Below are 14570 nucleotides of genomic sequence, written 5' to 3'. Positions count from 1 at the left end.
AATGATTGAAAAATATAAAATTAAAGGAAATCCTTCACCTTTTAGATAAGCTTATGGGCTGAAGCAGGTGACCCGCTAGTCCGTGGGCACAGGTGTGTCACTGCTGAAAGCCAGCGCTCAATGTACTGAACGGCGGCTTCCAGCACTGAGACTGGGGGAACGGCGGGGTATAACTGTTGGATCCCCGGACTCAGCAGGTCACCTATGGTCAGCTCAAAGGCTCAGCTTATAGGGTTAAACGTAGGCGAGAGTCTTTAAGTGTCAACCCCACATGCTTTTCCTATTTTAAACATTACCTACCCCCCCCCCCCCCCCCCCTAAAAAAAAAAACAAAAAAAAACCATCAGGTAGTGAGGTGTCCGTAAGTATTATATATCCTGCAAGGTGAACACAATAAGGCCGGCTTCACACGAGCGTGACGGGCTCCGCCGTGTAATATTCCGCAGTGAAGCCCGTCACGGCGCCCCCCAGAGACCCCATACTTACCAGCGGAAGATAGCGTGAAGACGCTTCCCCGCCCACCGCCGTCGCGTAATGTGACACGCCCACCGCGTCACATGACGCGGCGGCAGTAGGCGGGGAAGCGTTTTCACGCTATCTTCCGCTCGTTACAGCGGGAGATAGCGTGAACGGACGGCTTCCATTGACTGCAATGGAAGCCGTCAGCGCGTACACCCGCGGCAAATAGAGCATGCTGCGGGTGAGGACGGGAGATTTCATGGTGCGAAATTCCGCGGTGGAATTCCGCACCGTGAGCATTGTGCTATTAGGTTCAATAGAACCTAATAGCTGCGGGCAACGCAGCGGATTTTTGCCGCGAATTTACGCGGCGTAAATCCGTTCGTGGGAAGGAGGCCTAGAAGAATATGTACGCAACACCAAAATTGCACCATTTTGGTGAGCTTGTCTCTAAGAAAAACAATGCTCTAAAACGCAACCAGACTGGTCGTACCCGAAAATTGTGTGAATACAAACTACAGGTTGTCCTGCAAAAACACAAGTCCTTACACCGCGCCATCAGCACAAGAATACAGCGATGGTGGGCAGAAGGTAGCTTGTTCTTTTTAAGATGGATACAGGAAAAAAAAAAAGACAGACCACAATATAAGGCCTCCTGCCCACGGCCGGTTGGGTTCAGTCTGCGAAATATCGCAGCGTAATCAGACCTGGCGCCCCCCAGAGACCCTATACTCACGGTATGCGCCAGTACACATGCTCAGTGCAGCGCATGACGCACCGGGCGGTGAGGCGGATTCTCGCAGTACCTCCGCTGTACTGAAGTATCACAGGACGGATGACTTCTATTGACTGCAATGGAAGCCGTCCGCGTGATTTTCTGCATAGAACAAACATGCTGCGATTCTCCCCCGTGAGTGGAAAACTGCAGTTGATCTCCGCCCGTGGGCAGGGAAGAATAGTTTACCACAGCAGGTCTATGGACGGACATTGCTGCGGAATTTGCGGCGGGTGTCTGACCGTGAATTCCGCAGCAATAATCCGTCCGTGCGTATTAGTCCTAAATTTGTTAACGTGATGTAAAGCAGACACCATTATTGCCACAAACTGAAAAAACAAGATCCACAACGCTCCCCCCCCCCCCCAAATTAAAAAAAATATAGAAAATTGAGGATTTTCATTTTTACCCCACTTTGTGAAATTAGTTTCAGATCTGCACCAAAGTTCTCATCGTAGTGAACCCCCCCCCCCCCGACGGTGTCCTCGCACGGCCGACTGATCATTTGGGCCATTTTTATGCAGTCTGGCAATTTTTGTGATCTGTTTTGCATCAGACTTTCATTGCATAAACGTCCAGGCTCCGCCCCTCCTGCTTCCCTATAGTCACCATGGTAACGGGTTATAAAAATATATATATTACAATCGTATCAAATGAACGCAATCCTTGCTAGACTTGAACGGGCGACTTTGGTCAGAAAATTGCAACAAAAAAACAGGACGGGCGCCAATTTTTTTTGCTCAGACTGTTACATTTAAAAAAAACTGCGCCAATTATTATAGCCATTTACGATATCAGCTGGAACATGGCGGTGTCCGTATTCACTAATCCACGCTGGTTTCTGGTGTCATACATAGCGGGTTTCCCTGAAACTAGGCCCTACCTGCATTAAATAGAAAATAGGAGCACATTACCCAGCAGGTTTGGTCCGGGTCCTTCCCGCTGCTCTCCAGCATCCTGAGACGGTTCCCGCAGTCCTCGGCCGCACGTACGACATCACTTCCTGGTTACGAGATTCATAAATCCCGCCTCCATGAGGCGATGGCTTTGATTGTCTGAGCCGCGGCACTTGTGGAATCAATTACAGCCATCACATTGGCTCATCGGGCTCTGCATTGATTGGGTCTTTGAGCGCCGTCACTCAGCCAATCACAGCTATGGCTTAGAGGAAGCAGTATTTAGGAGTTGGCTGAGCTGCTACAATTCATAAATCCCACCTCCACGATGTGATGGCTGCGATTGGTTCTTTGAGCGCCGCAACTCGGCCAATCGATGCAGCGTTTAAAGAACCAATCAAAGCCATCGCTTCATGGGGGCGGGATTAATGAATCCCGTAACCAGGAAGTGATGTTGTACAAGCGGCCGAGGACTGCGGGAACCGCTCCAGAGCTGTGGAGAGCGGCGGGAAGGACCCGGACCGAGCCTGCTGGGTAAGATAAGACGCAGCGCCTCTTTAGGCCAAAAACTAATAAGTCTTATTTTGGGGGAAGCAATGTACTAAGTTTGTCTCGTCATGGTGGGCCCGCCCCCTTTAGCTAGGCCACACCCCTTTAAAATGATAGCGCAAAAAAGGGGTAAATGAGTTGTAACATTACACACAAGTACAGCCGGTACAACAATACGTCCGTGGCCGGCCTCCGCCGCGCTGCGGCTCATATAGCCTCCCCAGGGTGTCCTTCAGCTGCTCATCCATCCGGTCGCTCCTGGGTACGCCGCGCCGGCGGACGTAAACATATGGAAGAACCCTAAATAAGAAAAGGCTTGCCCCGTTTACAGCCATGGCCCCATATAACGATACGGTGGCTTCCCACAGCCTGAGGGGATGGGGCACATGTCATGATCACACAAGGTCTGTGGGGGGCGTGCTCCCGCCACCAGCACGCTGCAGTCATGGCCTTGGGCTAAAAAACGGCCATGTACGCAGCTTCCTCCTCATACTGATAGACTAGCCACAAATGACCGAGCAGCCGCCGCCATCTTGCCCCCTCCCGCCTCATGGCTCCCTGAGGTGAGCGCCCGCTGAGAGAAGCCCGCGGCCTCTGCAGCCGGCTCACCACTCCCCCTCGTGGGCCGCTCACACTACTACAGCGGGGTAGGCCGCAGCCCGCCGTCATGTAATACCACACGTACACCGTTATCCCGGCCGCCGCTTATCTACCACACACCTGTCCGCTCTCACCCGCGTCTGTCTTCAGCCTCCTCTGCTACAGGAACTGACGTCTGTTGGAGTCGACGCACAAACCTGAAGGGGGCGAGACCTCAGAGCGGCAGTGCGTATGACGACGTCTGCCATCTTGTGGTTGGCGCCCATGATAAGAACGACTAGCTGAAAGGGTGAGGAAAAAGTGCGACCGTTGTCCCGCTCTTGCCAACCAGTGACGTCAGCGCGTCGCTAGTGGTCACGTGGTACGACTGCTGGGAATATTCTGGAAGAAAGTTCTGCAGGCCGCAGATAAAAACGTGAAAGGCATTTTCGCAATGTTCACGTTTTGGTGGGATTATCCCTGTTTTATGGGCCGAGCCCTCCGTCCAGCTGTAGGAGCTATTAGGGCGCATTCACATTTCAGTCCATAAGAACAGCATTGTTTTCACTACGCTTGTACCACAAGGTGTTTTTTTTTTAACCCCTTAGTGACCAAGCCTGTTTGCGCCTTAATGACCAGGCCAAATATTGGAAATCAGACATGTCACTTTAACATGGAATAACTCCGTAAAGGCTCTGCATATCCAAGTGATTCTGACATGTTTGTTCGCCACACATTGTACTTCATTGAGGTGGTAAAAGTAGGCCGATAGAATTTGTGTATATTAAAAGCGCCAACATTTTCAATTGCAACATCTCAAATATGTACAAACCTACTGCACAATATATTTCCATCTGTTTACGTTATTCTGGACGCACATTGGAAAAATGTTAGTTTTTTTTTTTTAACCATTTAGAAAACGTACAAATTTAACATTAATTATCAACTTTTTGAGGAACATTTTGTTTTCCTACAACAAGCCAGAATTACAAAGGCCCAAACCGAAAGGAGCAGCCGCTGGCTTTCTGAACAGACCTTTAGCTTGCAGGTGATTTAGTCCCCATTGCCCCCTTGTAGAGCCCTTGAGCAGCCAAAAGATGGAGAATTCACACAAATGACCCCATTTTGAAAAACTAGACCGTTTAGGCTTCATGTCCATGGGTAAAATAAGATTTTAAATCCGCAGCGTTTCTCCCGCAGTGTGATCCGCGCCCCATAGGGATGCACTGGACACCCGCAGGTAGTTAAATACCTGCGGATGTCATTTTCCCTTCAGGCGCGGATTGCGTGTGCGGGAAAACACCCGCAGCATGCTCCATTTTTGTGCGGGTCTCCCGCTGGGACGGTTTCCGCAGGCTTCTATTGAAGCCTATGGAGGCCGTCCGGATCCGCGGAACACCCGTACCTGAATTCCTGCTCTCCGGCGCGGGAGAACAGGGCTTAAAAAAAACATGGAGTGCCCGGCGCATGTGCGCAGCACGCTGCTGTGCCGAGCACATCCACCGGGCCAAAGAAAGAAGATCCGGCCGCGACGGAGGGCAGATTCGCAGCGTCCGGACAGGTGAGTTTAATCTTATTTTTAGCCTCATGTCTGCGGTAAAGGAGAGAACCGCTACGGGATTCTGCATGGAGAATCCGCAGCGGACCTGATTTTCCCCGAGGACATGAGGCCATAACGAATACATCTAGGGGTGTACTGCGTATTTTGACCCCACAGTTTTTAAATAAATCTAAGAAAGCAGAAGGAAAAAATTACGATTTTTATTTTTTTAGCAATTGTGTAATTTTAAACACAGTTTTTTTTACAGCACAAATATGAATGAAGACTTTCTCCCCAAAATGGATCCCCCTGTTTGTCCCGTGTTCAGAAACATTCACATTGTAGCCCTAATCTACTTACTGGACACATGGCAAGGCCTGTAATGGATTTCAGGGCACAACTGAATAAATTCCAGGCCCCAATGCTCACTTGTGCAGAAAAAATATAGATTCCCTAAAATAACCCCCCCCCCCTCCTTCCCTTTTTAGCATTCCATAAATCTTAGATAAAAGTAATAATGTAGACTGCGTCGTATCTCACAAAACGGGTAATTTCAGGAGCCTTGTTGGGATGGGCACATGGGGTAATAAACAGGGTATCCCTCCTCCTCAGTGGCACTCTTTTTTGGGGGTATTTCTTGACCCCAGTGGCAGGTATGGGGTGTAAAAAGTGGCGCTCTGAGTCTTCGTAAGCTTGCGGAGGTGCGGCGGTCTCACACAGAAGGCGCTCAACAAGCTGCTCCTGGAACTGCAGGAAGGCGAGCGTTCCCGGGGCTTCTTGTAAATTACGTATTACAGGTAGCGGTCTGAATAACGCCGGGCTCACACGGCCGTATCTGGAATCCGCTTGCACAGGCCTTTAGCGGATCCCAGCTGTACGTCCGCGCAATGTACTGCACATAACTGCCTACTCACGCGGGCGGTCATGCGCAGTACACATTTTTTGTTTGTATGTCCTGCACCGTCGCTTAGCGATGACGCGGGTACCCACAGCCCGTACACAATGTAGTTGTGTATGGGCAGCGGGTATATCCGCGATCATACAGCACAATAGGCTCTATGTTGCGGATAGCCGCGGTAAAATAGAACCTGCTGCTTTCTGTTTGCTGCGAGTTGATTCCGTAATTCCAACCTGCTAATGTGAGCGGAATTGTGTAATCCAATGCGATTAATCTGCGTATTACTGCAGATCAAACGCTTGCAGAATATGCAATTATTATCCACTCGTGTGAGACTGGCCTAAGGTAGATCGCTACCTTTCTATCATGGGTTGTCTTAACGAGGCCACCGGTCACGGCTCCAGGCTCTCGGTGACCTTTGGTAGCCGGGAGTAAGGAGATATTAAATTTTCCGGGCCCTCCCTGGCTTCTGTGCATGTGTCTGGCATTTTGCCAGCGGTTGCATGCACAGAAGCTGGGTAAGGTCCATTGAGGAGGATCGCGTTGGGGTTCAAATGCGGAGGCTCCAGTAAGATGTTTAATCTCCTCCCACCGATCGCATCGGTGAGGAGAGATGAATCTTCAACTTTAAAAAAAATGTTTACATGATCGCTATTATCCATTGGATAACGGCAATCACATGACCAGAACCCACATACCACTAGCCCCTGTGACGTCTCCAGGCTCTCGGCTACCTTTGGTAGCCAGGAGCAGGGAGATTTTAAATTCCCGGAGCAATCCTTGACTTTTGCATATGTCTGCCATTTTGATGACGGCGCATGTGCAGAATCCAGAGTAAGGTCCGCAGATAAAGATTCCGTCAGGGAACAAATCTGGGGGCCTTAGGTGTGTAATTTTATCTCCCCTCACGGATACGATACGTAAGGAGAGATGAAACTTTAACTTTTTAATCTTTTTTTTTTTTATACACTTTTTATCTTTAAATGATCACCGTTATCTGATGGATAACAATGATCATGTGACCGGGAACCACATACAGCGGCCGCCGGTCACATCTTCCTGCACTCAGCTATCTTAGACAGACGGGTGCAGGGAGATTTTTAATTTGCCGGTCTCTCCGGCCTTGAACGCATGCGCCGTATCAGCGCATGCGCAGAAGCCCGTAACTGGTCTAGATTGCTGCAGGACATCACGGAGGACAGAGGTGAGTAGTTTTAGCTCCCATAATGGATCCGATCCGTGAGTGGAGCTGAAACTGTAACTTTTTTGACTCTTATTTCACTTTTCCGTGATTACCGGAGACCAGTCATTGCGGTCACAGTGATATCTCTAGCCTCCCGGCTACCTTCAGTATCCGGCAGCCAGGAGATTTCAAATTTCCCAAGCCTCCTGGCCTTCTGCGCGTGATGTAACACATCTGGAGCGCTTGTGCAGAAGGCGGCGCCAGGTCCTGGAAGGACCAGAACGCTGCGGCACATTGTGGAAGACGGGGGTGAGTACTCTCAGCTCCCCTCATGGATCAGATCCATGAGGGGAGCTAAAACTAATTTTTTTAACTTTCTATTTACTTTCATGCAATCGCATGACCAAGGGTTGGATATCCCGCCCCCCATGACAGCATGCAGCTGTCACGTCCACAGCCCACGTGGCTTTAATCCCCAGAGCGAGCGTGTTTTTACGGCTCCAAAAAATTTTCCCCCAAGAAAATTGCAGCAAGTCTAATTTTGGTCCATATTCACGGACCACCCATTAAATCTATGGGTGTATTAAAAATACACAGCAAACACGCATGAACGTCTAGAGTTTTTTTTTTTCATTCCCTGTTTTCTTTGGGTTGTAACAAAACTGTAAGGCTGCCTTGACACAGGCGATAAAAACGCAGAATTTTTGAGCGATGTGAGAGTGAGAGAAAATGTAGAATTAGGAAACTCACGATTTTTAATGATTTCATTCCCATCTGCGATGTTTCCTGTCCTGCGATATTGCGAGATTTGGAAATCGCTGCATGTCCTATCTTTCTGTGTGTTACTATTTATGCTTTGCCTATTTTTCCCTATGGAGCCTCCGATTTATTGCATCTCACGAGCTTGTGATTTATGTGCAATGTGATGCGATTTTAACATTAGCAACTGTTGTAGAAACTCCCATACATACCGCAGAGCAAAAGAGAAACAAAAGAAAATGATAAATAAATTCAACAGCCCTGATGGTAGGCTGCTGGATTTATTTACCATCAGGGCTCTTGGATTTATTTATCATTTTCTTTTCTTTTGTTTCTCTTTTAATCTGCAGTTTATATAGTTGATATCTAAATGAGCCAGTTTAGCAGCCGTCTATCATCAGATGACAGGGTAGGATATGCAAACTAGATACTAAGCATTGAAATGAAGGATTAGAAAACGAGAGTAGAAAACTTAATAGTATAGCCAAAGATTTTTGGCATTAGCCTGCTAAAGGAGAAATAGCGTGACAGTTCTCCAGCTTGTCATTGTGGAGTTAACTATACAGTTAGTCAGAGGATGGACATCTTCTCTGACAATTATGGGATAGATTATAGAAATCTGAGAAAACATCTTGAAGGCTTCTTTATTTAGCTATTAGAAGATTCGGCATGAACCGATAGATACATTATTAGGTCTGAGAAAGGATATTCATGATGTTGATTTAGGTCCTTGAGGAGCTTGCCCCAAGCGGAATGCATTTGACCATTTCTTTACATTGTCCTGATACTTTAACCCCTGTCGTACCCACTAGGGCAGGTTTTTTATATGGTCTAATCGTTGAATTTCAACTAATTTTGCAGTTGCGTTCCAAGAGCCATAACGTTTTCATTTTTCCATTGACACGGCCATATGAGGGCTTGTTTTTTGCGGGACAAGTTGTACTTTTTGATGGCATCATTTTTGGGTATATATAATGTATTGTATAACTTTTGTAAAAACATTTGTAGGGAGATTGGGGGAAAAAAAAGAAATTCTGCCATTTGTTTTTTGGATTTCATTGTTACGGCGTTCAATGTGCAGAATAAATAATGTGATATCATTATTCTCTGGCGATACCAAGTTTATACAGTTTTTGTATGTTTCTGGGAGGAAAAAAAGAAATGGGAAAAAAGAAAAAAAGGGGCCATGTCATTAAGGGGTTAAATAATGTACCAACTTCCTTCTCTGGGTCATTACGACGCAGGGATACGACATGCATGATTTTATTTTACATTTTTTACAAAGTAAAGGGAGACAAGTGTTTTTATTTATTTATTTTTTTTATTATTTTTTTACTTTTTTTTTTTATTTTTGTCCCTTTAGGGGACTTCCACAGGGACCCATCAGGACCCCCTGATCACTTTCCGGGGGTCTGATGGTGACAGCTCTTTACATGCTGCAGTGACAGCCCTTTACATGCTGCAGTCACATAGACTGCAGCATGTAAAGGGTTAACACAGCAGAGATCGGAGGTTTTCTCTGATCTCTGCTGTAAGAGCTGGTGCCTGCTTGTCCTCTGACAGCCAAGCACCAGCTCTCCCTGCCACATAGATCATCAGCTTGCTTCTGACAAGCCGATGGTCTCTATGGCAACCTATAAACAAAGCAGGAGACTTAGAAGCAGGAGATTGCCGGCAGATCGGCAATATCTTCTGCTTCTATTATTCATAGCCCTTGCTTTGTTCTCTGTGGGAGAGTTCAGGCAGAGCACACTGTCACAGCTTGTGGCATTGTGCTCTGCAGCTCCCATAGTGATACATTGCCCGGAAATCTTCCAGGCTATATCGCTATGAGCAGTGGAGCTCGTCCCGGAAAATTTCCGGGCGTGCCAATCAAGGGGTTAAAGGACGATGGTAGAGGATAGCATAATAACACCACTCTCCTTTTGCTGCATCTAGGAATGGAGTTGTATGGCAGACCTCTTACTGTATATGTAGAATACAATCTATTTTGTCATCATAACCATTTGGTAAAAATTCCCCCTTTTTTGGTACTTTGCTTTAAGTGACATAGAGGATGAGTGATGGATTCATGAGAAACCACCATTAGGTTTTTCTACTCTTTTATGGTATCCACCCATTTGTATAGTGGTCATCCGGCTACTTACGGGTTGGCTTAAGGCCTCGTTCACAGGAGCAACAAAGTCGCACGGTTTTGTAGCATTGCTACAATGCTACAAATCACATGTATGAGAAGCCCATGCTTTCCTATGGGTTACTTCACACATCCGATATTTTGTAGCCTGCAGCAACCCGACTCAAAAACCTCACTTATGTGAGGTTTTGTAGCCCATGTTTCCCTATGGAGCCTTTTTCTGTGTTGCATCGCATCGCTAAGCTTCAGCCAATCACAGCCAGTGCTTCCAGAAGGCAGGGATTTTTCAATCCCCGTCCAGAACAGAAGTTGTTGAGTGCCGGGACCCGGGAAGAAGATGCGGCCAGGCTGACATCGCGTCTAAGGTGATGTATGTGTATTTTTTTTCCCACTTCTTCAGCTACAGCTTATTTTCAGGGTAGGGCTTATATTTCAAGCCTCCCTTGAAAATCCTCGCATGTGATGCTACAAAGTCTCTCCATCATTTTGTAGCGTCACACGCGACTTTGTAGCGCTACAAAATTGTGGTATTGCCGCGACAAGACGCAGCAATATCACATGGACTGGCGATGCCGTGTCGCCTGTGTGAACGAGGCTTTATGTGTATGAAGCGTTACTTAGGTGTTTGTCTGGTTTTGTCTCTATAGTACCTTTGTAGTGTTTTAAAGGATCACAATAAAGGTTACATTTTAAGTAGTTTAGTCAGTGAAAAAGGGTTTTAAAAATGTGAACTATTTCTGTCTCAGTGATTTTCAATTGAGCCTCTACATTAGAAGCCCACGTGGCAGGTTTACGGGATGTCTCTGGGTCTTTTCGCCTTGTGATGTCACCTGTCAGATGCCGCAGCGAGTATATTTATTTTATATACTTTTTGGCATAGAGGTCCAAAACTATATAAAATACCTCAGACAACTTTTAACCCCAGATCTGCCGCTTCCGTGCCAAGAGCTGACATGCCAACTCTCTTTTCCACAAAGCGGATTTTAAAATATGCTTAAAGGGGTTGTCCCGCGCCAAAACGGCTTTTTTTTTCAATAGGCCCCCCATTCGGCGCGAGACAAACACAAGGGATGGGTTAAAAAAAAAAAACGTTTAGTACTTACCCGAATCCCCACTCTGCGGCGACTTCTTACTTACCTTACCAAGATGGCCGCCGGGATCTTCACCCACGATGCACCGCGGGTCTTCTCCCATGGTGCACCGTGGGCTCTGTGCGGTCCATTGCCGATTCCAGCCTCCTGATTGGCTGGAATCGGCACACGTGATGGGGCGGAGCTACGCGATGACGCGTAGAAGGGGGCGGAGCCAGAACGCCGCTCGTGCCGAGACCCAAGAGAAGGGAGAAGACCCTTCTGCGCAAGCGCGTCTAATCGGGAGATTAGACGCTGAAATTAGACGGCACCATGGAGACGGGGACGCTAGCAACGGAACAGGTAAGTGAATAACTTCTGTATGGCTCATATTTAATGCACGATGTATATTACAAAGTGCATTAATATGGCCATACAGAAGTGTATAGACCCACTTGCTTTCTCGGGACAACCCCTTTAATTACAACATGCGAATGGGGCCTTATGGTTTTATAGTTCTTGGGCTTCTATGCTACATTCACGCGTAGCGGAAAATCCACTATACATTTGAGCTAGGGCTACACCGATTTTGGTTGCTACGGATGTTGCCGGACCATAACTGCTGTGTAGCATAGTGACATCGCACTGCTGTTGTTATCAATGGAGTGGCAGGTTCCTGTGACAACATGGTCGTAAAAAATACATTGTCACTGCACTACACAGCGGTTTTGGTTCCACGACACACATTGTGGTCAGAATCGCCATGTAGCCCTGCGGGGGCTGCATATATCTATATTCCACTACACCTGCTCAATTCACAACCTGATTGGTTGTTTGGGTTGGCTGATTCACAGTGATTGGTTGTTTGGGTTGGCTGATTCATAGTAATTGGTTGTGGAATCTAAATATATGTGCGGGGGCTACACACATATATATAGGATATACAAGAATGTTATTACACGGGAGTACAGGCGTACACTACAAGACAGTATTTTAAAATAAGACGAGAAAGATACCCGATTTGGGATTTCCGAACCAAGATTCTGATCCATGCAGCCACTGAAGCAATGGGAACAGCCTTACACCAAGGCGTATCTCTGAAGTCTGACAACAGTCAAAGTTACAGCAGCACTCCGTTAGATACAAACACCACTGCAGTGGGAGAAAGGACAAAAAAGCGCACAAAAGCCCATATATGAAGATCCGATTCCCTTGGATCTTCCACAAATCGTCAGTTCCAAAAGCAAGTAATAGGCAGCGCCATAAGTGGTTGAAATTTCCTTTAAAAGTGCATCCGCAAATGCCTCTTTATTACAGCCAAGAAATCCAGTAAAACGCACAACGTTTCGACCCGACTAAGGGCCTTTTTCAAGTGCATAAAATTACACAATACACATAAAGGGGTTGTATAAATGCTTCATGTGTATTGTGTAATTTTATGCACTTGAAAAAGGCCCTTAGTCGGGTCGAAACGTTGTGCGTTTTACTGGATTTCTTGGATGTAATAAAGAGGCATCTGTGGATGCACTTTTAAAGGAAATTTCAACCACTTCTGGCGCTGCCTATTACTTGCTTTTGGAACTGAAGTCTGACAACAGTCTGTGGAGCCCCGAATTATAAAGGATCCCTAAGAACACACCTTCCCCCGCCCCTCAGATGTCATTCAGGAGGGTTTGGGTGGGACCATGCATCCCTTGTGGAAAAATCATAATCATTTTTCCCATATCTTCGCAGAAGATCCTCCGATCATGAATTTGTGCCTGACATGTTTCCGGTCAGGATTTTATCTATTCAGTGATATTAAGCATGACACACAAATTATGCCCAGGTACAGATACGCCGTTCGGGATATTCTGGGCTACAGACCTCAATGTGTTTAGGTGCGTTTTGTTCAGCTGAATCGCCCGATTCTGAAAATATCATTCATATCAGGCTTGGAACTTCGCACGACCAAGAATCTTTATTAACAAATTTTCCCTTAATTTGACTGTCGGTGCCTTAACATCTGGGAGAACTCAGCTCCTAGATGAATGAGCTGCCTGAGATTGTATTAACAGGTAAGCAATCAAACAATGTGGTGTCCTCATGCTAATTCTAATTTAGCAGACATTTGGAGCCAGCAGACTTAAAGGGGTTTTCCAGTAAAATACTATTTATGACCCCGGCCGATCAGCTGAGCAGGCACATGCTGTCAGTGCCGCAATAACCCAGAGGTCGGAGCTGAATCCTCCATGCCGACCCCGTGTAGTGGCCAGCACTTGTAACTGCAGGCACAGCTCTCATTGAAATCATTGGGAGCCGTGACTGCAGTTACAAGCGCCGACCACTATAAGGAGGTCGGCGCGGAGGCTTCAGCTCCGACCTCTATGGTACTTGGATGTTGTTGTCTTCTTTATCTCTTCATCATGGTTCCCATGAGATTGTGGGATACCAAGGTATTTATAGCTGGTCAGTATGTCTGCTAGGTGCCCTCCTGGCCATTCCACCCCATCAGTCTTAACAACCTTGCCCCTCTTTTGCTACCATCTGGCTCGACTTCTCCAGTCTGAGTGACATCCCAATGTCCTCGCTGTAAATCCGTTCTGATATTGGCCCACAGAGGCATGGCCTAATAGGTCGCCTCACTAGAAAGGGAGCAAAAAAGGTTCAATGAGATTAAATAAAAGTCCTTCCTTCAAGAAAAAAATTGAAGACATTTTTCATAATTTTTTTAACCCGTCAACACCACAGGGCGTACATCTACGCCCCGGGTGTGCAGGATTTACAAGCAACAGGATCGCGAGCCGACACCGCTCCATGCAAGGCGGGTGCTGTCTGTAATAGCAGACATCTGCCCACAACAGCCACAATCAGCGACATTGCTGATCGTGACTGTTAACCCTCTAAAAGCTGGGTGCCGTTTGGTTGCCATGGCAGCCAGGGGCTTTCTGATGACCCCCAGGGCTGCCACAAATAAATGCTACAGGCGCTCCTTCATAGACTGCAGGTCAAAATGCGGTATAATGTAATATTGTGGCATTACGTTACTCTGTATGAGCGATCAAACGATCACAAGTCCAAGACCCCTATGGGGATTAAAAAAAGCAAAAATAAGTTAAAAAATAAAGGACGTAAAAGTTTAACCTCCACCTTTTCCCATATTAATAGAATAAAAATAAAAGCATGTTTGGTATCGCTGTGTCCATAAAAGTCCGATCTATCCAAGTAAGGCCACTCCGCATGGTGCAGTGCGGCGGGGCACTAGCCAGCACATCCGCAGCACAGAGAATAAGACATCACACAGGTACACGGGGGTCATCGCGGGGCACAGGGTCTGAATCCGCTGCGAGAACTCGCAGTTGGAATCCAACCCGGCCGTGTGCAATCGGCCTAAAAGTAACCTATTGAATAACACAATCTAATGCGGAGCCTCTGGTTGCGCTGTTGTTTGTTTGCACTGTTTGAAGCTATGTTACTTTGTTTCAATCCTTTTGAATTCACCTTATTCAGTTTGCTTGCAACGGGGTCCTTGTGAATTGGAGAATCTAACGTAGCTTTTCTTTTCTTTCTTTTCTCTGTAAAGCTGATTGATTTTAACAGTATTATTTGTTGTCTCAAGCAATGCATGAAATTGTTTGTAATGGAAAATCCTGAAAAAAATCAATAATAATCATTTTGAAAAAAAAAAGTAAAGGCGATGCTCATACATGCGCTTTTTACTGCGATTACCGTGGCGTTCAGACGAAGCT

General features: G+C 46.7%; 1 protein-coding gene across 5 annotated transcripts in view; it reads right to left on the bottom strand.

The window, feature by feature from the left end:
* ZFR (zinc finger RNA binding protein) overlaps positions 1 to 3469 on the bottom strand; it is a 60472-nt gene extending 57003 nt beyond the window's left edge. For 4 of the 5 annotated variants that reach the window (XR_010792790.1, XM_066602479.1, XM_066602482.1 and 1 more), the window contains exon 1: positions 3400 to 3469. The gene's annotated coding sequence lies outside the window, so the exon portion shown is untranslated. The remainder of the gene's footprint in view (positions 1 to 3399) is intronic. The other variant, XM_066602481.1, reaches the window with a different exon arrangement.
* Between the last annotated feature and the right edge of the window lie 11101 nt (positions 3470 to 14570).

This window comes from Eleutherodactylus coqui, chromosome 5, assembly GCF_035609145.1.
Source record: "Eleutherodactylus coqui strain aEleCoq1 chromosome 5, aEleCoq1.hap1, whole genome shotgun sequence".
Taxonomy (NCBI): Eukaryota; Metazoa; Chordata; class Amphibia; order Anura; family Eleutherodactylidae; genus Eleutherodactylus; species Eleutherodactylus coqui.
The sequence above is the reverse complement of the archived record's forward strand: the minus strand, read 5'-3'. Positions and strand labels throughout refer to the sequence as shown.